The sequence below is a fragment of the Schistocerca serialis genome, chromosome 4, assembly GCF_023864345.2.
Source record: "Schistocerca serialis cubense isolate TAMUIC-IGC-003099 chromosome 4, iqSchSeri2.2, whole genome shotgun sequence".
Classification (NCBI taxonomy): domain Eukaryota; kingdom Metazoa; phylum Arthropoda; class Insecta; order Orthoptera; family Acrididae; genus Schistocerca; species Schistocerca serialis.
Genome location: NC_064641.1, coordinates 832,590,547 through 832,616,031, shown reverse-complemented (window position 1 = coordinate 832,616,031; position 25,485 = coordinate 832,590,547). Strand labels below are relative to the sequence as shown.

Genomic DNA, 25,485 nt, shown 5'->3' with positions numbered 1-25,485 from the left:
CTGTGATATGTGTTTACAATATGGAACTATTGTATTGACAACTAGTACCATACCATTTTTTCTTACATGCAATTTTCTGTGTAATTACAGACCTGAAAATGGCTAACAACTTAGCCAAATCTAGTAATCAATAGAAATAAGAACTGCACCCTGCACTCTCAATAGCTGCAGGCAAGGCTGCCTCCACATCTCAGCTGAGGCTTGACCAATAACGAATTTTTATGTATCCATAAAAGATAAATTCTTTTATTATTGTTTTGTAGACAACAGAGGTCTGAGTGGTCATTCCTTCAGCAGGATCTGAGCAAGCGCACGTGAACAGGAGTTTGCTAGTTACTGGGAGCTTCAATGTTACATGTTATGGAGCCCATTAGCAATATCATATTCAGGGCTGGAAAGAAAGCTAATGTGCATTCGGTATTTTTTTTATTTTTTTTTTTTTTTTTTTTTTTTTTTTTTTTTTTTTTTTTTTTTTTGTAGTTTTAGGGCGCACAACTTCAATGGTCATTAGCGCCCTGACTACGTTAAGAATGCACTGTGAGGAATAAGTTTAAAACAACAACTAAAAGGGAAAACACGATAAAAGACAGACTGACAGGCATAGGATTAAAAAACAGCATCATCAAATGTCCTTAGAGAGGTTTGTCAAATTGATAAAACGAAGAACACGAGCAGCTGCTCGTGGGTCATCCGCTAAAATGGCATCTAAAGTACATGGCAGGTTGAGATCTAGACGCAGTGTGTTAAAATCCGGACAGGACATTAAAATGTGGCGGACCGTCAGCAATTGCCCACATGGGCAGAACGGCGCCGGCGCAGCCGTCAGCAGATGGCGATGGCTGAACCGGCAGTGTCCAATGCGTAACCGGGCCAAAGCGACCTCCCCCCGCCGAGAAGGGCGGGAGGACGACGTCCAAGCCGCGGGAAGAGGTTTCAAGGCCCGAAGCTTGTTGTCTGTAAGTGCAGCCCAATCGGCATGCCACAGCGATAAAATGCGCCGACAAATGACCCTGCTACAATCTGACGAAGGAACACAACAAGAAGCGGTCCGAGGCTGGAGGACCGCAGCCTTGGCCGCGGCATCTGCAGCTTCGTTCCCAGGGATACCGACATGGCCAGGAACCCACATAAAGCTAACCGGAGAACCGACGTCCACCAGCTGCTGAAAAGAGCGTTGGATCCGGTGCACGAAAGGGTGAACCGGGTACGGATCACTGAGGCTCTGGATGGCGCTCAGGGAATCGGAGCAGATGACATATGCAGAATGTTGGTGGCGGCAGATGTAAAGAACAGCCTAGTAGAGGGCAAAGAGCTCAGCTATGAAGACCGAACAATGGCCATGGAGCCGGTATTTGAAACTTTGTGCCCCGACAATAAAAGAACACCCGACCCCGTCATTGGTCTTAGAGCCATCTGTATAAATGAAGGTCATATTAATGAACTTAGAACAAAGTTCGACAAAACGGGAGTGGTAGACCGAACCGGGGGTAACCTCCTTTGGGAGCGAGCAGAGGTCAAGGTGGACGCGAACCTGAGCCTGGAGCCAAGGTGGCGTGTGGCTCTCGCCCACTCGAAAGGTTGCAGGGAGTGAAAAATTAAGGTGTTGAAGGAGGCGACGAAAGCGAACTCCAGGGGGTAGCAGGGCAGAGACATACAACCCGTATTGACAGTCGAGAGAGTCATCAAAAAAGGAACGATAAGACGGGTGGTCGGGCATTGACAGTAGCCGACAGGCATACCGACAAAGCAGTATATCGCGCCGGTAGGTGAGTGGCAATTCGCCAGCGTCAGCATGAAGACACTCTACGGGACTAGTATAAAACACTCCGATCGCAAGTCGTAAACCCCGATGTTGTATGGAGTTGAGGCGGCGTAAGACGGATGGCCGTGCAGAGGAGTATACGAAGCTCCCATAATCCAGCTTGGAGCGGACGATCGACCGATATAGACAAAGCAGGACGGTTCGATCCGCTCCCCACGACATACCACTGAGAACACGGAGGACATTTAAAGAACGGGTACAACGGACAGCCAAATATGACACATCTGGAGACCAGCTAAGTTTCCTGTCAAATGTAAGACCTAAAAATGTTGTTGTCTCCACGATTGGGAGAGCAACGGGACCGAGTCGTAAGGACGGTGGGAGAAACTCTTTGTAGCGCCAGAAGTTAATACAGACCGTCTTCTCGGCAGAAAAACGGAAGCCATTGGCGACACTCCAGGAGTAAAGACGGTCAAGAGAACGCTGAAGACAGCGCTCCAGGAAACACGTACGCTGTGCGCTGCAATAGATGGTAAAATTGTCCACAAAAAGGGAGCCTGATACATCAGCTGGGAGGCAATCCATTATTGGATTGATCGCGATGGCGAAGAGAGCGACACTCAAAACTAAGCCCTGTGGCACCCCATTCTCCTGGCGAAAGGTGTCTGACAGGACAGAACCCACACGTACCCTGAACTGTCGATCCATTAAAAAAGAACGAATAAAAAGAGGGAGGCGACCGCGAAGGCCCCATGTTATGCATGGTGCGGAGAATGCCCGCCCTCCAACAGGTGTCGTAAGCCTTCTCCAAATCAAAGAACACAGCCGCGGTCGGGTGCTTCCGCAAGAAGTTATTCATAACGAAGGTCGACAAGGTAACCAGATGGTCAACAGCAGAGCGGCACCTACGAAATCCACATTGTACATTGGTAAGTAGGCGTCGAGACTCGAGCAGCCAAACCAATCGAGAGTTAACCATTCGCTCCATCACTTTACAGACACAGCTGGTAAGCGAGATGGGTCGATAACTGGAAGGCAAGTGCTTGTCCTTCCCCGGCTTAGGAATCGGGACAACAATAGACTCGCGCCAGCATGCGGGAACATGTCCCTCAATCCAGATGCGATTGTAAGTACGAAGAAGAAAACCTTTACCCGCAGGAGAGAGGTTCTTCAGCATCTGAATATGAATAGAATTAGGCCCTGGAGCAGAGGACCGTGATCGGCCAAGTGTGTTTTCGAGTTCCCGCATGGTGAATGGGGCATTATAACTTTCACGATTAGAGGAGCGGAAGTTAGGTGGCCTAGCCTCCTCTACCTGTTTGCGGGGGAGGAAGGCGGGGTGGTAATGAGCGGAGCTCGAAACCTCGGCGAAAAAGTGGCCGAAGGCATTGGAGACATCCTCTGGGGCCACAAGGACGTCATTCGCGACCGTCAAGCCAGAAACTGGTGAGTGGACCTTAGTGCCAGATAGACGGCGCAGGCTACCCCAGACAACAGAAGAAGGAGTAAAACTGTTGAAGGTGCTTGTGAAAGCAGCCCAGCTGGCTTTCTTGCTTTCTTTAATAATACGACGACACTGTGCACGTAATCGTTTATAATCGATACAATTCGCCACTGTAGGGTGGCGTTTAAAGGTGAGAAAAGCACGTCGACGAGCATGTAAAGCGTCTCTACATGCTGCGGTCCACCAGGGGACCGGTACGCGACGTGGAGAAGAAGTAGGGTGAGGGATGGAATATTCAGCAGCAGTGAGAATGACTTCCATGAGGTGTGCGACCTGACGATCGCAGCTTGTGAAGGTTTGATCCTGAAAGGTCGCCCTGGAAGAGAAGAGCCCCCAGTCTGCCTTGGAGATGGTCCAACTAGAGGAGCAAGGAGAGGGGGTATGCTGCAGGAGATGGATAACACACGGGAAGTGGTTGCTCGAATATGTATCAGAAAGTGCATACCACTCAAACCGGTGTGCAAGTTGGGGAGTACATATAGAGAGGTCTAAATGGGAATAGGTGTGAGATGTGTCCGAAAGAAAAGTAGGGGCGCCAGTATTGAGGCAGACAAGATTAAGCTGGTTGAAAAGGTCTGCTAACAGGGAGCCCCTCGGGCAGGATGCCGGAGAGCCCCAAAGGGGATGGTGGGCATTGAAGTCTCCAGTTAACAAAAATGGGGCAGGTAGCTGAGCAATAAGCTGTATCATGTCTGCCCTGGTAATGGCAGATGACGATGGAGTGTAGACGGTACAAAGGGAAAATGTAAAAGCGGGGAGAGTAATGCGGATGGCAACTGCCTGCAGGCCGGTGTGCAATGTGATGGGATCGTAGTAAATATCATCCCGGACCAGCAACATAACCCCTCCATGAGCCGGAATACCTACAACAGGGGGTAGGTCAAAACGCACAGAGGTGTAGTGTGCCAAGGCAATTTGATCGCATGGGCGCAGCTTCGTTTCCTGGAGGGCTACGACGAGCGGACGGTGCAAGCGGAGCAGCAACTTCAAGTCCTCTCGGTTGGAGCGAATGCTGCGAATATTCCAGTGAATAAGTGCCATCGTAAGAAGAAGAGGAGGAGGAGGAAAGAAGGGGTCACCTCGAAGGCCGCTGAGGGCCTGGCTTCAAGCGAGCACTGCCGCCCCTATCAGTAGGCGGACAGTCATCGTCCATTGGGTCTATAGGTTCGTCGGCCATCTTGGGAAGATGGCCGGGAGGGGGAGCTTCTTCCGCCGGTGAACGGCCAGATGTTCGGCTACCAGCGGTGCGGCCAGGCGAAACGGATGACGGCCTGGGGCGGCAACCGCTGGGTGGCGCAGGAGAAGAAATGCGCCGTGGCGGAGAACGAGAACTGTGCTTCCTATGAGCGTTCTTGGAAGGTCATTTGGTGGAAGTACCGGTCGAAGGCTGGGAGGTCGAAGTACGTAGGAAGTATGCACGGGATGGTTCCTTCTTGAAGGCCCGTGCATCTGACTTCTGGGTCTTCGTCTTAGCAGAAGCTGATGAAGGGGCTGGTGTCTGTGGGGTGATGGGAGGAAGAGGAGACGTCGACCGCGCGATCTTAGCACTGGCGGAACGGACGACCGTGGTGCTGAAGGTCAGATCGCATGTCTGGGTTGCCACCTCCCTGGTAGTCCGAGGAGAGGCGAGGACAGTACTGTATTTCCCCGCTGGGAGCAGCGTGGGCTTCCTACTAGCCAATAGCTTGCGAGCAGCCGAGGTGGACACTTTCTCTTTGACCCGAATTTCTTGGATACAGCGTTCTTCCTTATAGACAGAACAGTCGCGGGAGGATGCGGCATGGTCACCCTGACAGTTCACACAACGAGGAGACGGAGGTGGAAGTCACCCTCATGGGCATCCCTGCCACAAGTGACACATTTAGCCGCATTGGAACAAGACTGTCGAGTGTGATTGAAACGCTGACACTGGTAGCAGCGCGTAGGTGTCGGGACATAGGGGCGAACAGAAATAACCTCGTAGCCCGCCTTGATGCGCGATGGCAACTTAACACTATCAAAGTTCAAGAAAAGTGTCCGGGTCGGTACAAGGTCATTGTTGACCTTTTTCATGACCCTATGGACAGCCGTCACGCTCTGCTCAGTGAGGAAAGATTGAATCTCCTCGTCAGTCAATCCGTCGAGGGAGCTAGTATAGACTACACCACGAGACGAATTCAAAGTTCGGTGAGCCTCCACCCAGACAGGGAATGTGTACAGGAGTGTGGCCCGAAGCAGTTTTCGTGCCTGAAAGGTGCTCTCAGTTTCTAGTAAGAAGGTACCGTTACGCAACCTGGTATAAGATTTGACAGATCCGGCTATGGCAACTACGCCATTCTGGATAACGAAAGGGTTGACAGAGGAAAAATCCTTTCCGTCCTCAGATCGAGAAACGACGAGGAACTGTGGGGTAGGCGGTAGTACTTTTCGTCACTGGTGGCTGGTCATGTTTCCGTTTTTGGGCAGAAGTCGAGAGAGATGGAGTGAAATCCATTGCGGAGGAATCCCCCATGATTGCCAGCGTCTCCGATGGCGCGCTCCTTCCTTGTGGGGACCCTCTCAGAGGGAACTCCCGCCTTAGGTGAATGTTTACACCCCAGGTCACACCTCCCGAGAAACAGAGGGAAGGACCAATCGGCATGGTCAGAAGGTATCAGCTCAGGCAATCACCCCTCCCCGGGCCTGGCCTTTACCAAGGGGTACGCGCGTGCCTTATATGTCTACCCAGGGCGGGGAATTACGCGTTACCCCGTCACCGGCTACGCGTGCGAACGCGTGGGTCGGCCTTCAGGCGCGCACAGGGAGGAAGGAAGAAGAGGAAAAAGGAGAGAGGGGGGGAGAGAGAGAGAGAGAGAGAGAGGACAGACTGTCTCAAACGCCGAGGCGGAGACCAGAGAAGGCAAGGAGAAGAAGGCAATGAGAAGGCAAGGAGAAGAAGGCAATGAGAAGGCAAGGAGAAGAAGGCAATGAGAAGGCAAGGAGAAGAAGGCAATAAGAAGGCAAGGAGATTTTGCAGGGGAAAGAGTAAGGAAGACAGTGAGGTGGAGAAGAGCAAAGAAAGGAACCAAACAAAGGTAGGAAGAAACGAGAAGTGAAAAAGCAAAATGACCGCAAAGAGAGGTCGTGGAACCGTCCGTCTCCGGACGCAGGCGCTAACTACCCCCGTGAGGGGGAGGGACTCCTGTTAGTCGCCTCTTACGACAGGCAGGAATACCGCGGGCCTATTCTAATCCCCGGACCCGCAGGGGGGGGGGGGGGGGGGGGGGGATTCAGTATGTCTACCAAGGAGCCTCAGCAGTGATGTGGAGACAGTCTTGCTTGCAGCTCTCGAGAGTGCAGAGTGCAGATATTTGCAAGTTGTTCCTCACATTGTCACCAATGACGCCTACGCCATGGGTTCTGAAGCTATCCTCAGTTCCGAGTGGCAGCTGGCCTCCTACACGGGGTGCAAGCAGAACTCACTATTTGAAGGATTGTTCACAGAGTTGATCAGGATCCTCTGGTTTGGAACCGAGTGGAGGGACTGAAACAATGGCTTCATCGACTCTGTGATGGCCTTTGCTGCAGATTTCTGGACCTCCGTTATTGTGTAGGGAATGTAATACTCCCTTTGATAGGTCAAGGATGCATTACACAGAGAAAGCACATAATCAGGTAGCACAATGGAATGCGTAAAAGGTTCTTTTAGGCTAGGCAGAAGTCTAAAGTACTTTGATAAACACTCACCAGTTGATACACAGATAGCAAAATCAGACCACATTCAGAGCAAAATCTCTAAATATTCATAAGAAACATCCCGAATTTACTGCCCTCTACATAAATTATTCTAGGGACCAAGAGCTGTCTTAAACCCAAAGTAGAAAGCTCCGAGATGTATAATGAGCCAAGGAACATATATCAGAAAGACAGGTTAGATACCATAGGAGGGGAGTATCCACTGCAATTGACAAAAATATTGTCTCTCTTGAGGTCAAATTGAGAGTGACAGTGAAGCTATCTAGCCATCTACAGTTCTGGTTGAAACCAGACAAACTGTTGGATGTTTTTGCTGACCAACTATTCTGCTGTGACAGTTCCAGCATCATTAAAAAAAAAGATCTACAGCCAGTAGCAAGTAAATATCCAGATTGTACAATACTAGCTGGAGGCAAGTACAGACTGGGGTGTCTACGGATGCATTGCAGGGAGAACACACGTACAGTCTTGCAAAGCTCTTTTGAACACACTTTCCAAAAACTAGCTTGAGCAGCTAGTTTGGCAGCACACACCCAATGGAAATATCTTAGACCTTGTAGTTACAAACAGGCTGGACTTATCGATGGTGTCAGTATAGAGATGGAGATTAGTGATCATGAAGTCATCACAGCAACTATGGATACAAAAATTAATAAATCAGTCAAGAAGACCAGGAGAGAGCTTCCGCTAGAAAGAACAGATAAGCAGATGTTAGCATCTCATTTAGACAATGAACTGACATCACTTAGCTCCAGTGTGATGGATCTAGATAAATTACAGGCAAAGTTTAAACAGATTGTAAATTGTACTGTAGACAAGTATGTGCCTAGTAATCGATTTAAGGACAGGTTTAAAAACAAAATTCAGAAAATGCTGTGGAAGCAAAGACTGTTGCACTCTTGGTTCAAAACACAATGCACAAATGACAACAGGCAAAGGTTAAGAGAGATTCATGCATCTATGAAAAGGTCTATGTGCAAATCATGTAACAACTGTCACTGTCCTGCCATAGCAAAAGATCTGGCCTAAAACCTGATAAAATTCTGATCATATGTAAAATAGCTGACTGGGTCTAAGGCTTCCATCTAGTCACTTGTCGACCAGTCTGGTGTAGTAATAGCAGATGGCAACACTAAAGCCAAAGTTTTCACTTTCACATTTAAGAAACTGTTCAAATAGGAGAATCATACAAACATACCACCACTTGACCATCGTACAGAGTCCTGTATGGATGACACAGTAATAATCATCCATCATGTAGAGAAACAATCAATCCACAAAATTACAGACCAATATAATTAACATAGGTTTGCTGCAGAATTCTAGAACATTTTCAGAATTTGACTGTAATAAATTTTCTTGAGAGCAAAAAGCTTATGCCCACAAATCAGCACAATTTTAGAACACGTCACTCATGTGAAACTTAGCTTGCCCTTTTTTGACATGACATACTGCATACTATGGATGAAGAGCAATAGGCAGATTCCATTTTTTGAGATTTACAAAAAGCAATTGACAAGTTGCCCCATCACAGACTGTTAACAAAGGTACAAGCATGTGGAATAGGTTCCCAGATACGTGACTGACTTGAAGCTTCTTAAGTAACAGAATCCCAGTATGCTGTCCTTGACAGCAAATGTTCGTCAGATACAAAGGTATTGCCAGGAGTGTCCCATGGAAGTGTGATACAACCACTATTATTTTCTATAAACATAAATGCTGGCTGACAGGGTGGGTAGCAATCTACGATTGTTTGCTGATGATGCTGTGGTGTACAGCAAGGTGTTGAAGTTTTGTAACTAACAGCATACAAGATGACTTACGCAAAATTTCTATTTGATGTAATGAATGGCAGCTAGTTCTACATGTGAGAAACATACATTAACACAGATGAGTAGGGAAAAACAAACCCGTAATGTTCAGATACAGCATTAATAGTATCCTGCTTGACAGGTGTAACATTGCAGCAAAGTTATATGAAAGGGAAAGAGCATGAGAGGACTGTGGTGGAGAAGCCAAATGGTCGACTTTGTTTCGCTGAGAGAATTTTAGGTAAGTGTGGTTCATCTCTACAAGAGACCAGATATAGGACACTAGTGCAACCTATTCTTGAGTGCTGCTCAAGTGTTTGAGAACCACACCAGGTCAGGTTAAATGAAGACATTGAAGCAATTCTGAGGCATGCTGCTAGATTTGTTGCTGGTAGGTTCGAACAACATGCAAGTATAACGCATAAGCTTTGGAAATTCAAATAGGAAGGTGATGTTCTTTTCAAGGAACATTATTGAGAAAATTTATAGAACTGGCATTTGAAGCTGACTGCAGACAGATTCTAATACCACCAACATACGATTCACGTATGGATCACAAAGATAATATACAAGAAATCAGGAATCATATGGAGGCACACAGACAATTATTTTTCCCTTGCTCTATATGCAAGGGGAACAGGAGAGGAAATGACTAGTAGTGGCATAGGGTACCCTCTGTCATGCACCGTACAGTGGCTTGCCTCCAGGTAGAAATATCAACAATATAGGAAAAGACAGATTGCTACTTACTGTAAAGAAGACACATCAAGTTTCAGACAGGCACAATTAAAAGACACTTACACATAGCTTTCGGCCACAGCCTTCATCAGTGCAGGAGAGACACACACCATTCACACACACAAGCAAGCACACATCATCATGCACACAGGACTGTCAACTCCAGCATCTTAGGCTGGAATGCGATATCGGTCTTTTCCTACATTGTTATATGTATGTATGTATGTGTACGTCTATGTAGAACTACATTTGGTCAAAATTAATGGAGTCATAGAGCACGAAATTCTTCACACCCTCCTACTTCAACGGTGGTCCATAGGTATGAAAATCATGAGGAGGTGCCCTGTGCAGAGAGATTATTTGATTTTGTACAACCATGACGCGAGTTACATATTCAGCTCACCAAACAAAATTGGTCATTCATGGGCAGAGAGAGAGAGACTATCTAGAATTTTGCAGGTTATGAGTGTATCAGACCTATGCCAATGTGCTCAGATACACTTTGGCCAAATAATCAGAACCATTTAAGAAGACTACATCAAACATCAGTGACACACATATTTTCAACAACCAGGCACTTTGTCAGTCATAGAATACTGATTGATGACTGGACGTCCAATGAATTTTGGTTAAATGGAAGTGCTAACACCAATCTCTAACTTCTGGGACACAACCTCAAAAGAAATGAATAAAGTCAAAATTGCCAAAAAATCTTGATTATACAACTCAACTCAGACTACTGTTGGAGCAATGGCAACTCTGAAATATGCATGTCTGTTACAGTACTCTTGTCATTTGCCCAAGGACTTTTTGCTTAATTTATATAGTGGTAAAAACTGAAAAACTACATTGTAAAGAAAGCTCAGTACACTTCACATTAGTTTTAAGAACTGTTCTCCCAGAATCATTATTATGGATATGCAAACTACTGAAAACTCAGCGACATATGGAAACAAATGCACACCATCATCGACATCAGTGTAATCTCTGGTTACAGTCAGCAGTACTATATCATTTACACCTGTGTCATTCAATTCCTTACTTGACCCTCAATTGGCTTCCTATAATAGGCAATTATGTACTTTATCAACTGGCTTGATTTTGGCAGGGAATTACTGTGATGAGTGCACCAAGAATATTTGATACAAGAAATATGTCTCAAAAGACTGACAATGTAATGTTTACATGGTGTCTCATTTATTGTATTACTCTTTTAATGGGATAATACATACATTTTCCTCCCTGTTTCTGATTTACAGTATATTGACCACTCTACGGCTTTCGTACAATGTTGCCTCTTTGCATTTGTTGTAATTCCACTACAAATACATCATGTTTGTTGCATGAGAAACAAATTTTGGAAGCTCAAGAGGAAAAAATAGCTCAGTAACTCACCTCAAACTTTTTTAAAGAATGGTTGTATTTTCTATCATCATTATTTTAAAATTGGTAATCTAAAGTACATACGAAAAATAAATCTTGAAGCTTGGTCTTTTTGTAGTAGATATTGCTCTTGAAGATAAATCAATTAAATATGTGGCTGGTTTTAATCTTCTTTGAGGTTCTTGGGAGCTCAGACTCTTCCCTTATGCACTTTTTGGCAGGTCCCCCAGAATCCGAATCCCGAATTGTCACCATTGTTGTTCAGTATAGCACTGGACGAAGTGATCAGGCAGTGGAGAGCAATAAACAAGGAAATGGGAATACCAAAGACCCATGTGGAGGACGAAAAGGACAGCAGGGAGTGGACTGCCTTGCCTTTGCAGATGACATAGCAATAGTAAGTAAGATGGAAGAGGACGCAAAGACACAACTCGACAACTTAAGTAAGGTAACCAGAAAGGTGGGACTGAGGATCGTCTATAACAAGACAAAGACATCACATACCACTGCAGATTGGAAAACACCAGAAGGCACTGTGCAAATTGTGGACAAGTTTAAATACCTGGGAGAATTTATAACAGGAACGAACAGGAGCAAGGAGGGAATAAGAGAGGATAAAGGAGATAAAGGTCAGCCTTCTGTATGATGAGAGAGATATACAATAAAAAGAATATATCCACAGAGGCTAAGATAAGTCACTACAAGGCAACAGTGAGGAATGTGGTATTATATGCTGCAGAGATGGTGACACTAGGAAGAAATGGGTCAGAACAACTAGAGAAAGAAGAGAGAAAAATGCTAGGTCCCAAAAGAGGTGGAGAGAGATGGATGCAAAGACCTAGGGAAGAACTGTACCAGAACATGAGAACAATATCCGGGGAAATCAGACTCAAAAGGGCAAGGTTTGCTGGACATGTAATTAGGATGAGTATGGAGAGAATGACAAACAGAGTGTGGAAAACAACAGGGAGGACAAGGGGAAAGACAGGAACCAAGTGGGTTGTTGAACTTTGGAAGGACTGGTTGGAATTGCAGACCACGATCGAAAGAAAGGAAAATTGGAGGAACAAATATACGCCGACCAATATGCTGGAGATCAACGACAGAGAAGAATACAGGAAAAGATTAGAGTGTCACCAGTGGAGCCGACAGGAGAAAAGGACACTGAAGATCTTTGAAGAAGAGTGGGAGAGAAGAAGAGAAAGAATGAAGAGGTTCTGGGAGAAGAGGAGGAAAACGCAGTCCACGAAGAGGCTACCCATGGTCGTACAGAGGCCATAACGCAAGAAGAAGAAGAAGAAGAAGAAGAAGAAAAATAAATGGCCAGTTTTCTAGACCCAATATTCTTCTAAGCAGCCAGTTTCCGAAGTGTTAAGGAAAGGATCTGATTTACCCATCAAAAATTGGACTTTATTTCTGAGCAACTGTATCACCTCCACCTGAAGATGTCTGTGGAGCTATCCTATGGCTCATGGAACTGGACAAATGGAACAACATGGGCCAAATCAGATAGGATTTGGTCACACCGAGACAGACAGCAAAGTTTAGCTGGCTTGAGACATCTTTCCAGTAAGAAATTATTATTTGATGCTCCATCATTAATATGATGGGCTATCTAGGCAATGCTACGATGATGGTTTTAGGTAAAGAACTGAACTTTGCCCAATGTCAAAAGTTTTGCCAATAGCTGTATTCTTCAGTGCCACTGAAGAAGCTATTCAACCACTCCCCATAGTGTCACCAGATGAAATAAGACTTAAAATGTGCCAAGCCGTTATGAAGACTCACCCACAAAGGAGTGATATTTCTGTGGCAGGGAGAGCTGCCACAGATAGAGCTGCACTATGTAAGCTTCACCAAGATGTCTATATGGTAGTTCTTCCAGTTGATAAATGTAATGCCATTGGTTTAATGTCTCGTGATGACTACCATAACAACATGTACAGTTTATAGAATGATAGCAATTACTGGAAGATCAGTAAAGATACCACTAACCAGGTGGTGGGGAAGATTACTTCACTTCTTGATGACTCCACTCTTCCACTAGGAGTTGTGTAAGGATTGAAATCAAGTAGTGTGCAGTCCCTCTGAGGCGTTATAGGTTTCTAACGGTTCATAAGAAAAATGTTCCTATAAGTCCACTAGCGAGTAACAGTGGCTCTCCAAACAACGACTGTATCAATCACTGCATGCCATTACTACGGCCTGTTGTGAGGAAAATGTCCTCATCACATACACAACTCAGCAGACTTCAATGGAAAACTAAAATCACTGAAACTGAACAGTTCTGATCTATTAGTGTGTGAACAGTTCTGATCTATTAGTCTGATTTGATGTGGTGTCTTTATTCACAAAGGTTCCCTTCCAGATTTCTTATCTCTTAGTGGCAAAAGTTTTGATAAAGAGATTTCAGCTTTGTAGCAAAACGTTACGAACTCAACATCCTTTTTGTTTAATAATGAATGTTTTGAACAGACTGATGGCTGTTTTACACCTGCCACCTTCAGAATTTGAAAGACAGTATTCCAGTCAACATTGTCAAAAGCTTTCTCTAAGTCTACAAATGCGAAAAATGTAGGCTTGCCTTTCCTCAACCTATCTTCTAAGATAAATCGTTGGGTCAGCATTGCCTCGCATGTTCCAACATTTCTTTGGAATCCAAACTCAATTTCCCCAAGGTCAGCTTCTAGCAGTTTTTCCATTAATTTGTAACAAATCTGTGTTAGTATTTTGGAACCATGATTTATTAAATTGATAGTTCAGTAATTTTCACATCTGACAACACCTGCTTTCTTTGGAATTGGAATTATTATATTCTTTTTGAAGTCTGAGGGTATTTCGCCTGTCTCATACATCTTGCTGACCAAATGGAAGAGTTTTGCCAAGGCTGGCTCTCCCAAGGCAATCAGTAGACTAATAGAATGTTATCTACTCCCAGGCTTAGGTCTTTCAGTGCTCTTTCAAATTTTTCACACAGTATCATATCTCCCATTTCATCTTCATCCACATCCTCTTCCATTTCCATAATATCGCCCTCAAGTATATCATCCATTTATATACCCTCTATATACTCCTTCCACCTTTCTGCTTTCCCTTCCTTGCTTAGGATTGGTTTTCCATCTGAACTCTTGGTATTCATACAGGTGTTTCTCTTTTCTCCAAAGCTCTCTTTAATTTTCCTGTGGGCAGTATCAATATTACCCCAAGCCTTTACATCCTTACATTTGTCCTCTAGCCATGCCTGCTTAGCCATTTTGCACTTCCTGTTGATCTCATTTTTGAGACGTTTGTATTCCTTTTTGCCTGCTTTATTTACTGCAATTTTATAGTTTCTTCTTTCATCAATTAAATTCAATATTTCTTCTGTTACCCAAGGATTTCTACTAGCCCTTGTCTTTTTACCTACTTGATCCTCTGCTGCCTTCACTATTTCATCTCTCAAAGCTACTCATTCTTCTTCTACTGTATTTCTTTCCCCTGTTCTTGCCAACCATTCCCTAATGCTCTCTCTGAAACTCTCTACAACCTCTTGTTCTTTCAGTTTACCCAGGATACAGGTCCTATCTCCTTAAATTCCTACCTTTCTGCAGTTTCTTCAGTTTTAATCTACAGTTCATAACCAATAAATTGTCGTCGGAGCCCACATCTGCCCTTGGAAATGTCTTACAATTTAAATCCTGGGTCCTAAATCTCTGTCTTTATCATTATCTAATCTATCTCAACCTTCTAGTGTCACCAGGCCTCTTCCATGTATACAACCTTCTTTCATGATTCTGTTGGGTCTCAGCGGTGGAATAAGCAACTGAAATTCATTTTGTGACAAACTTAATTATTAGAGATAGTGGCTTCAGATTGGATAAGTAAAGGGAGCCAGCACTTTCCATAATAAACTTGCAAAGGTTTCACCACTGTGCAGCTCCCAGTGATACGACGACATCCCAGTGTGGATTGACCGTGCAGCCACAGACCAAATCTTGCACATGTGTAATTGTTTGCCATCACTCATTGTCCCTGACACCTGTGTATCTGTGGCCACATGTTCAGTGGTGTGGTCCGCAAGTTTAAAACGACAGAATGAGTGTTGGAACGGCAATCTTCCTTCTCAACTGTACTGAAGGTCACTGCATCGAGAGACCAACATGACAACAATAGAATGCCCTTCTGGGTTTTCTTTTAGGACTCCACCACCAATTCTGGAGCAGAATCTCAGAGTGATTTGTAACAAAGTGATTCTGTACATTTCTTTCTGTCCATGAACAGTTTAACTATCTGTAGACAACCTCAGAATGAACTGAATTTTTCAGAATCCTTTTTAAGTTTCCAGATGAAGTCAACAACCTGTCCAGTGCTACTGTACATTTAAAAGTTGAAAAACAACTCCTGGATTTAAAAAAATTTAATTCATTATCCAGTAAGGAAAGGAGGATGTATTAGGAAAGCTTGGGGAGGAAGACTCAATCACTCAGGCCATAGGTTGATAGGATGGGTCCCTCCTTACTTGGAATTACGGTGGCCTGCCATTTCATCCTAACGTTCCCAAACATACCCCTCTTTCCTCACTGAGAAAGGAAGTAACAGGTTAAAAAGCTAGGAATAGCTTTTTCTGCAGCAGGGAAGAGCAAGAATGCTGCAAAGGTCTCACCTCTCAGAGGCAGTTTCCCAAGGCAGAGGTAGTTTTCTGGGAAGAGCTGGTGGTTTCCCGGAACTGAGGTAGAGGTGGGGGCAGATGTGAATGGTTAGTTCATTTTGTTCAGTAATCTGAAATGTAGAGAAAGTCCTTTTCAAAGCTCACATTCCAGTCATTTATTATTAGATTCAGTTGGTTACAGGACTACTCAATTTTGCAGCAGAAGTGGAGAGGTGTTTAATGATTTTTTAAAATTTTTTCTTCTTCACAAAAGCATTGTCAGTGTCAAGTTTTCAGCACTGTCTGCATTCTTCTTGTTACTGTGAAAAATTTTTCCTTCTCTTACAAACACATGAGCTTACAGAATTTTGCCTTACTATCATGCTAATGAAGTTGCAACTGTAATGGAATCCTGATCACAGTACATTATTAAACAAGCAGCTAAGGACATGTCGGGTCAGCAGATCACAAGAAGCTCTTTTTCAGTATAATAAAACATCTAATTTGTTCCCTTATATTGTTGCAAGCTGACAATTTCTCCTTCCATCAGCTATCAGTGGTCCTTAAAACTTGAATTATTCCTTTGATAAATCTGTAATTACGAAAGTTTCACATATTACTGAAATTTATTTCTGAAATGCAACTTATCTGTAATAGGTATAGAGGTATAGATAGAGGATAGGCTTTAGATAGTAAAGCAACATACGAAAATTTATGTCGGACTGGGACTCAAACCCACATTTCCCACTTACCACCAGCAGTGCCTTACTGGATACGCTATCCAAGCATGCTCCCTGGAGCAACCCAAACTTTCACACGTCACACGCCTATCGTCTACTTCTCCTGGATTATTAATTCATTTACCCATTCTCACGTATCTTGTGATTCCAGCGCATGTTTTTAGACTCAAAACAACGAGGAGTCTTAGAGTATCATTGCCATTTTTGTCACAGGTCTGTCTGCAACTTATATTTAGTTTTTATGACGAACTGCAATTTCAAATATTGAAATTTTTACCTGAAATTCAACTCAACTGGAGAACTGCATTTAGTCACAAAATCCGTTATTTATTAGAGCAGATCTAGATTTCAACTATCACTAAAAATGCAAAGACAGGTAGAATTAACAACAGACACAACTATGCCAAATACTACAACCACAGGAAACAGTATGTGTGTGTACATAGTAATAACATTCCAGTTACCAAAGAATGACACAGGTCCCAACATGTCAGGGCATAAACAGTGATAAAACTGACGCAAGCCTTTATATGACCAACACAAAACTAATGTTGCTGCTTACATCCTTTACAAATGGCACAAACATAAAAAATACGATAAGGCGAAATGTGGATTTGTTCAAATGTTTGGTTTTGTAATATAAAGCTCTTTGAAATACAACATTACTTAAATGTAGCCCAGACTGGGTGCCCCATGACCTTACTTTATGTTTTTATACTATTTTACTTCACTGTACATTTCGATGGTTACTTAAAATATTTTATACTGTTTAACATACATTGAGTCAAATGTTGTATGAATCTTTGTAAGTGGATTTTAAGCCATTAGTCTTAACATTAAATTCACTGTGCATTTATCGTCATCTTATTACACAGGGGATGCTGCACATTCTTAATGGTTTTATTTGCATGTAAATTTTGTTTTTTGTTTTTATAGATTTATATATTCTCTGTGTAATTTGTAAATTCCAAATATACGATTCAGCTACATCTTTACTAAAAATTTTAAACAATTTTCTTGGCTACATATTCCAGTAGACACCACTAGAGGTCCTTAACAATGTATGTTCATGTTGATTGCAACAGGTGGTTTTTTTTTTTTTGGTTTTAGGGCGCACAACTACAACGGTCATTAGCGCCCAGACTACGTTAGGAATGCACCGCGAGTCACAAGTTTAAAACAGCAACGAAACGGAAAACACGATAAAAGACAGACTGACAGGCAGAGGATTAAAAAAAAAACAGCATAATCAAATGTCCTTAGAGAGGGTTGTCAAGTTGATAAAATGAAGAACGCGAGCAGCTGCTCGTGGGTCATCCGCTAAAATGGCATCTAGAGTACATGGCAGGCCAAGATCAAGACGCAGTGTGTTAAAATCCGGACAGGACATTAAAATGTGTCTAACCGTCAGCAATTGCCCACATGGGCAGAACGGCGCCGGCGCAGCCGTCAGCAGATGGCGATGGCTGAACTGGCAGTGTCCAATTCGTAACCGGGCCAAAACTACCTCCTCCCGCCGAGAAGGGAGTGAGGAGGACGTCCAACCCGCGGGAAGAGGTTTCAAGGCCCGAAGCTTGTTGTCTGTAAGTGCAGCCCAATCGGCATGCCACAGCGATAAAATGCGCCGACAAATGACCCTGCTACAATCTGACGAAGGGACACAACAAGAAGCGGTCCGAGGCTGGAGGACTGCAGCCTTGGCCGCGGCATCTGCAGCTTCGTTCCCAGGGATACCGACATGGCCAGGAACCCACATAAAGCTAACCGGAGAACCGACGTCCACCAGCTGCTGAAAAGAGCGTTGGATCCGGTGCACGAAAGGGTGAACCGGGTACGGATCACTGAGGCTCTGGATGGCGCTCAGGGAATCGGAGCAGATGACATATGCAGAATGTTGGTGGCGGCAGATGTAAAAAACAGCCTAGTAGAGGGCAAAGAGCTCAGCTATGAAGACCGAACAATGGCCATGGAGCCGGTATTTGAAACTTTGTGCCCCGACAATAAAAGAACACCCGACCCCGTCATTGGTCTTAGAGCCATCTGTATAAATGAAGGTCATATTAATGAACTTAGAACAAAGTTCGACAAAACGGGAGTGGTAGACCGAACCGGGGGTAACCTCCTTTGGGAGCGAGCAGAGGTCAAGGTGGACGCGAACCTGAGCCTGGAGCCAAGGTGGCGTGTGGCTCTCGCCCACTCGAAAGGTTGCAGGGAGTGAAAAATTAAGGTGTTGAAGGAGGCGACGAAAGCGAACTCCAGGGGGTAGCAGGGCAGAGACATACAACCCGTATTGACAGTCGAGAGAGTCATCAAAAAAGGAACGATAAGACGGGTGGTCGGGCATTGACAGTAGCCGACAGGCATACCGACAAAGCAGTATATCGCACTGGTAGGTGAGTGGCCATTCACCAGCGTCAGCATGAAGACTCTCGACGGGACTAGTATAAAACGCTCCGATCGCAAGTCGTAAACCCCGATGTTGTACGGAGTTGAGGCGCCGTAAGATGGATGGCCGTGCAGAGGAGTATACGAAGCTCCCATAATCCAGCTTGGAGCAGACGATCGACCGATATAGGCAAAGTAGGAAGGTTCGATCCGCTCCCCACAACATACCACTGAGAACACGGAGGACATTTAGATAACGGGTACAACGGGCAGCCAAATATGACACATGTGGAGACCAGCTAAGTTTCCTGTCAAATGTAAGACCTAAAAATTTTGTTGTTTCCACGAATGGGAGAGCAACGGGACCGAGTCGTAAGGACGGTGGGAGAAACTCTTTGTAGTGCCAGAAGTTAATACAGACCGTCTTCTCGGCAGAAAAACGGAAGCCATTGGCGACACTCCAGGAGTAAAGACGGTCAAGAGAACGCTGAAGACAGCGCTCCAGGAAACATGTACGCTGCGCGCTGCAATAGATGGTAAAATCGTCCACGAAAAGGGAGCCTGATACATCAGCTGGGAGGCAATCCATTATTGGATTGATCGCTATGGTGAAGAGAGCGACGCTCAAAACTAAGCCCTGTGGCACCCCATTCTCCTGGCGTAAGGTGTCTGACAGGACAGAACCCACACGTACCCTGAACTGTCGATCCATTAAAAAAGAACGAATAAAAAGAGGGAGGCGACCACGAAGGCCCCATGTATGCATGGTGCGGAGAATGCCCGCCCTCCAACAGGTGTCGTAAGCCTTCTCCAAATCAAAGAACACAGCCGCGGTCGGGCGCTCCCGCAAGAAGTTATTCATAATGAAGGTCGACAAGGTAACCAGATGGTCAACAGCAGAGCGGCGCCTACGAAATCCACATTGCACATTGGTAAGTAGGCGTCGAGACTCGAGCAGCCAAACCAAACGGGAGTTAACCATTCGCTCCATCACTTTACAGACACAGCTGGTAAGCGAGATGGGTCGATAACTGGAAGGCAAGTGCTTGTCCTTCCCCAGCTTAGGGATCGGGACAACAATAGACTCGCGCCAGCATGCGGGATCATGTCCCTCAATCCAGATGCGATTGTAAGTACGAAGAAGAAAACCTTTACCCGCAGGAGAAAGGTTCTTCAGCATCTGAATATGAATAGAATCAGGCCCTGGAGCGGAGGACCGTGATCGGCCAAGTGCGTTTTCGAGTTCCCGCATGGTGAATGGGGCATTATAACTTTCACGATTAGAGGAGCGGAAGTTAGGTGGCCTAGCCTCCTCTGCCTGTTTGCGGGGGAGGAAGGCGGGGTGGTAATGAGCGGAGCTCGAAACCTCTGCGAAAAAGCGGCCGAAGGCATTGGAGACAGCCTCAGGGGCCACAAGGATGTCATTCGCGACCGTCAAGCCAGAAACTGGTGAGTGGACCTTAGTGGCAGATAGACGGCGCAGGCTACCCCAGATAACAGAAGAAGGAGTAAAACTGTTGAAGGTGCTTGTGAAAGCAGCCCAGCTGGCTTTCTTGCTTTCTTTAATAATACGACGACACTGTGCACGTAATCGTTTATAATTGATACAATTCGCCACTGTAGGGTGGCGTTTAAAGGTGTGTAAAGCACATAAAGCATCTCTACATGCTGCGGTCCACCAGGGGACCGGTACACGACGTGGAGAAGAAGTAGGGTGAGGGATGGAATATTCAGCAGCAGTGAGAATGACTTCCGTGAGGTGTGCGACCTGACGATCGCAGCTTGTGAAGGTTTGATCCTGAAAGGTCACCCTGGAAGAGAAGAGCCCCCAGTCTGCTTTGGAGATGGTCCAACTAGATGAGCACGGAGAGGGGGTATGCTGCAGGAGATGGATAACACACAGGAAGTGGTCGCTCGAATATGTATCAGAAAGTGCATACCACTCAAACCGGCATGCAAGTTGGGGAGTACATATAGAGAGGTCTAAATGGGAATAGGTGTCAGATGTGTCCGAAAGAAAAGTAGGGGCGCCAGTATTGAGGCAGACAAGATGAGCTGGTTGAAAAGGTCTGATAACAGGGAGCCCCTCGGGCAGGATGCTGGAGAGCCCCAAAGGGGATGGTGGGCACTGAAGTCTCCAGTTAACAAAAATGGTGCAGGTAGCTGAGCAATAAGTTGCATCATGTCTGCCCTGGTAACGGCAGACGACGATGGAGTGTAAACGGTACAAATGGAAAATGTAAAACTGGGGAGAGTAATGCGGATGGCAACTGCCTGCAGGCCAGTGTGCAACGTGACGGGATCGTAGTAAATATCATCCCGGACCAGCAACATAACCCCTCCATGAGCCGGGATACCTACCACAGGGGGTAGGTCAAACGCACAGACGTGTAGTGTGCCAAGGCAATTTCATCACATGGGCATAGCTTCATTTCCTGGAAGGCTACGACGAGCGGACAGTGCAAGCGGAGCAGCAACTTCAAGTCCTCTCGGTTGGAGCGAATGCTGCGAATATTCCAGTGAATAAGTGCCATCGTAAGAAGAAAAGGAAGATGAAAGAAGGGGTCACCTCGAAGGCCGCTGAGGGCCTGGCTTCAAGCGAGCACTGCCGCCGCTATCAGTAGGCGGACAGTCATCGTCCATTGGTTCTATACGTTCATCGGCCACCGTGGTAAGATGGCCGGGAGGGGGAGCTTCCTCCGCCGGTGAACGGCCAGATGTTCGGCTACCAGCGGTGCGGCCAGGTGAAACGGATGACGGCCTGGGGCGGCAACCGCTGGGTGGCGCAGGAGAAGAAATGCGCCGTGGCAGAGAAGAGAACTGTGCTTCCTATGAGCCTTCTTGGAAGGTCGTTTGGTGGAAGTACCGGTCGAAGGCTGGGAGGTCGAGGTACGTAGGAAGTCTGCACGGGACGGTTCCTTCTTGAAGGCCCGTGCATCTGACTTCTGGGTCTTCGTCTTAGCAGAAGCTGATGAAGGGGCTGGTGTCTGTGGGGTGATGGGAGGAAGGGGAGACGTCGACCGCGCTATCTTAGCACTGGCCGAACAGACGACCGTGGTGCTGAAGGTCAGATCGCATGTCTGGGTTGCCACCTCCCTGGTAGTCCGAGGAGAGGCGAGGACAGTACTGTATTTCCCCGCTGGGAGCAGCGTGGGCTTCCTACTAGCCAATAGCTTGCGAGCAGCCGAGGTGGACACTTTCTCTTTGACCCGAATTTCTTGGATACAGCGTTCTTCCTTATAGACGGGACAGTCGCGGGAGGATGCGGCATGGTCACCCTGACAGTTCACACAACGAGGAGACAGAGGTGGACAGTCACCTTCATGGGCATCCCTGCCACAAGTGACACATTTAGCCGCATTGGAACGAGACTGTCGAGTGTGATTGAAACGCTGACACTGGTAGCAGCGCGTAGGTGTCGGGACATAGGGGCGAACAGAAATAACCTCGTAGCCCGCCTTGATGCGCGATGGCAACTTAACACTATCAAAGGTCAAGAAAAGTGTCCGGGTCGGTACAAGGTCATTGTTGACCTTTTTCATGACCCTATGGACAGCTGTCACTCCCTGCTCAGCGAGGAAAGATTGAATCTCCTCATCAGTCAATCCGTCGAGGGATCTAGTATAGACCACACCAAGAGACGAATTCAAAGTTCGGTGAGCATCCACCCGGACAGGGAACGTGTACAAGAGTGTGGCCCGAAGCAGTTTTTGTGCCTGAAAGGTGCTCTCAGTTTCTAGTAACAAGGTACCATTACGCAACCTGGTACAAGATTTGACAGATCCGGCTATGGCATCTACGCCCTTCTGGATAACAAAAGGGTTGACAGAGGAAAAATCCTTTCCATCCTCAGATCGAGAAACGACAAGGAACTGTGGGGTAGGCGGTAGTACTTTCGTCACTGGGGGCTGGTCATGTTTCCGTTTGTGGGCAGAAGTCGAGAGAGAAGAAGAGAAATCCATTGCGAAGGAATCCCCCATGATTGCCAGCGTCTCCGATGGCACGCTCCTTCCTTAAGGGGACCCTCTCAGAGGGCACTCCCGCCTTAGGTGAATGTTGACACCTCAGGTCACACCTCCCGAGAAACAGACGGAGGGACCAATCGGCATGGTCAGAAGGTATCAGCTCAGGCAATCACCCCTCCCTGGGCCTGGCCTTTACCAGGGGGCACGTGCGTGCCTTACTTGTCTACCCAGGGCGGGGAATTACGCGTTACCCCGTCACCGGCTACGCGTGCGGAAGGCTACAGGAAGGAAGGAAGAAGAAGAAAAAGAAGAGAGAGAGGGAGAGAGAGGACAGACTGTCTCAAACGCCGAGGCGGAGACCAGAGAAGGCAAGGTGAAGAAGGCGAGGAGGAGGAGAAGGCGAGGAGGAGGAGAAGGCGAGGAGGAGGAGAAGGCGAGGAGGAGGAGAAGGCGAGGAGGAGGAGAAGGCGAGGAGGAGGAGAAGGCGAGGAGGAGGAGAAGGCGAGGAGGAGGAGAAGGCGAGGAGGAGGAGAAGGCGAGGAGGAGGAGAAGGCGAGGAGGAGGAGAAGGCGAGGAGGAGGAGAAGGCGAGGAGGAGGAGAAGGCGAGGAGGAGGAGAAGGCGAGGAGGAGGAGAAGGCGAGGAGGAGGAGAAGGCGAGGAGGAGGAGAAGGCGAGGAGGAGGAGAAGGCGAGGAGGAGGAGAAGGCGAGGAGGAGGAGAAGGCGAGGAGGAGGAGAAGGCGAGGAGGAGGAGAAGGCGAGGAGGAGGAGAAGGCGAGGAGGAGGAGAAGGCGAGGAGGAGGAGAAGGCGAGGAGGAGGAGAAGGCGAGGAGGAGGAGAAGGCGAGGAGGAGGAGAAGGCGAGGAGGAGGAGAAGGCGAGGAGGAGGAGAAGGCGAGGAGGAGGAGAAGGCGAGGAGGAGGAGAAGGCGAGGAGGAGGAGAAGGCGAGGAGGAGGAGAAGGCGAGGAGGAGGAGAAGGCGAGGAGGAGGAGAAGGCGAGGAGGAGAAGAAGGCGAGGAGGAGAAGAAGGCGAGGAGGAGAAGAAGGCGAGGAGGAGAAGAAGGCGAGGAGGAGAAGAAGGCAAGGGAAAGAAGGCAAGGGAAAGAAGGCAAGGGAAAGAAGGCAAGGGAAAGAAGGCAAGGGAAAGAAGGCAAGGGAAAGAAGGCAAGGGAAAGAAGGCAAGGGAAAGAAGGCAAGGGAAAGAGTAAGGAAGACAGTGAGATGGAGAAGAACAAAGAAAGGAACCAACCAAAGAAGGAAGAAACGAGAAGTGAAAAACCAAAAAGACCACAAATATAGGTCGTGGGACCGTCCGTCTCCGGACGCAGGCGCTAACTACCCCCTTGAGGGGGATGGACTCCTTTTAGTCGCCTCGTACGACAGGCAGGAAGACCTCGGGCCTATTCTAACCCCCGGACCCGCAGGGGGGGCAACAGGTGTAAGTAACGGCCTTAGTTGTGTGTCCGTCATGCAAAAGCTTGTGTCATTTATCAGTGTTTATGATCAGACGCAGAGAGATCTATGTCACTGTTTGGTAATTGGTATGTTCTTGTTATGTACACACATGTATGGTTTCCTGTAGCTATGGTACTAGACACATTTATACCTGTTGCTGATTCTTGATTCCATCCCCCTTTTATTTTTAACACCAATAATGACTATATAATAGTTGCAATCTAGATCTGCTCTGATAAATCATGGATTTTGCAACTGAAGGCTGTCCTCCTCTAAATTTGAACACTCAGTGGTAACTGCGCTCACAAGGATCTAATAGATTCCAACTTAGTTAACTATCATAGGTACAGATGTATTGCCTGAAGCAGCAACATGTAAAAATTTGTGCTGGGCTGGAACTCAAATCTGGATTTCTCACTTATCACAAATGGTTGCCTTACCATTACAGCTATCTAAGCATACTCCCAGGACTGACCCAAACTTCCACACGTCACATGCCTAGCTATTTCTTATCACAGATTTTTAATTCCATTAACCCATACTCACACAGCTTGTGAGTCCTGTGCAGGTTTTTAGAATCAAGATAATGAGAAGACAAACTATCATTGAGATTTTTATCACTGGCCTGGCTTCACCTTATACATATTTATATTACATCTTTATATATCTGTGGAATGTTGTCATATAGCCTAAGTGGTAAAGCAACAGGATAATCAAGAAACAACTGAATCCCGGTCAGGCACTAGAAATAAATTTCAATATTTGAGTTATAGTTAGTCAGCTAATAAAAATATTTCAGATATTAGCCAGACAACACAGTACTCTAGTCTTTGAGAATTGTATTTGCCAAAACATCAGTTTTGATATGAATTGTTTATGAAATAGGACTGATGTAATGGATAACTCTCTGTCACGCTACTGTAAGGCTCGCAAGCAGAAGCAGGTGCATAACATGTAATTCATCATTTTGAGATCAGAGATAAGATATATACCTCCTCCCAAACCTGAAGACTAATTGTATATGTTAGCTACATTTCATAGGCAGTAAAGTGTGATCTAACATGCAACAAACATAAACTTGTAGTGACTCTTATTTTTCATTGCAAACTACTATACTTTCATGCAGTGGCCTATGTAACTTTGAAATATCACAATAACTGTGATCATTAATGAAAGATAGACAGTCCAACATGAATCTGATAAAGGAGGCTGTAAGTAACACAATTTTTCACCAAATAGTTTATTTAAAATAGTTTGAGACAGACTACAGGGCAGCTGGTGAGCATGCAGTGCTGTTTCCTCAGTGTACTGTGCCAGCCACCTGCCACATCGAAGTAGGCAAAGAATGTTTAATTTAATTTGGCTAGGCAGGTTGCACCTACCCACTGTGGTTGGCACTGCC

The 25,485-nt window shown here is 46.1% G+C and overlaps 1 protein-coding gene across 4 annotated transcripts in view; it reads right to left on the bottom strand.

Moving 5' to 3' along the window:
- Positions 1–25,485, bottom strand: part of LOC126473444 (tRNA (cytosine(72)-C(5))-methyltransferase NSUN6) — a 101,824-nt gene that overhangs the window by 9,783 nt on the left and 66,556 nt on the right. The window lies entirely within an intron of this gene.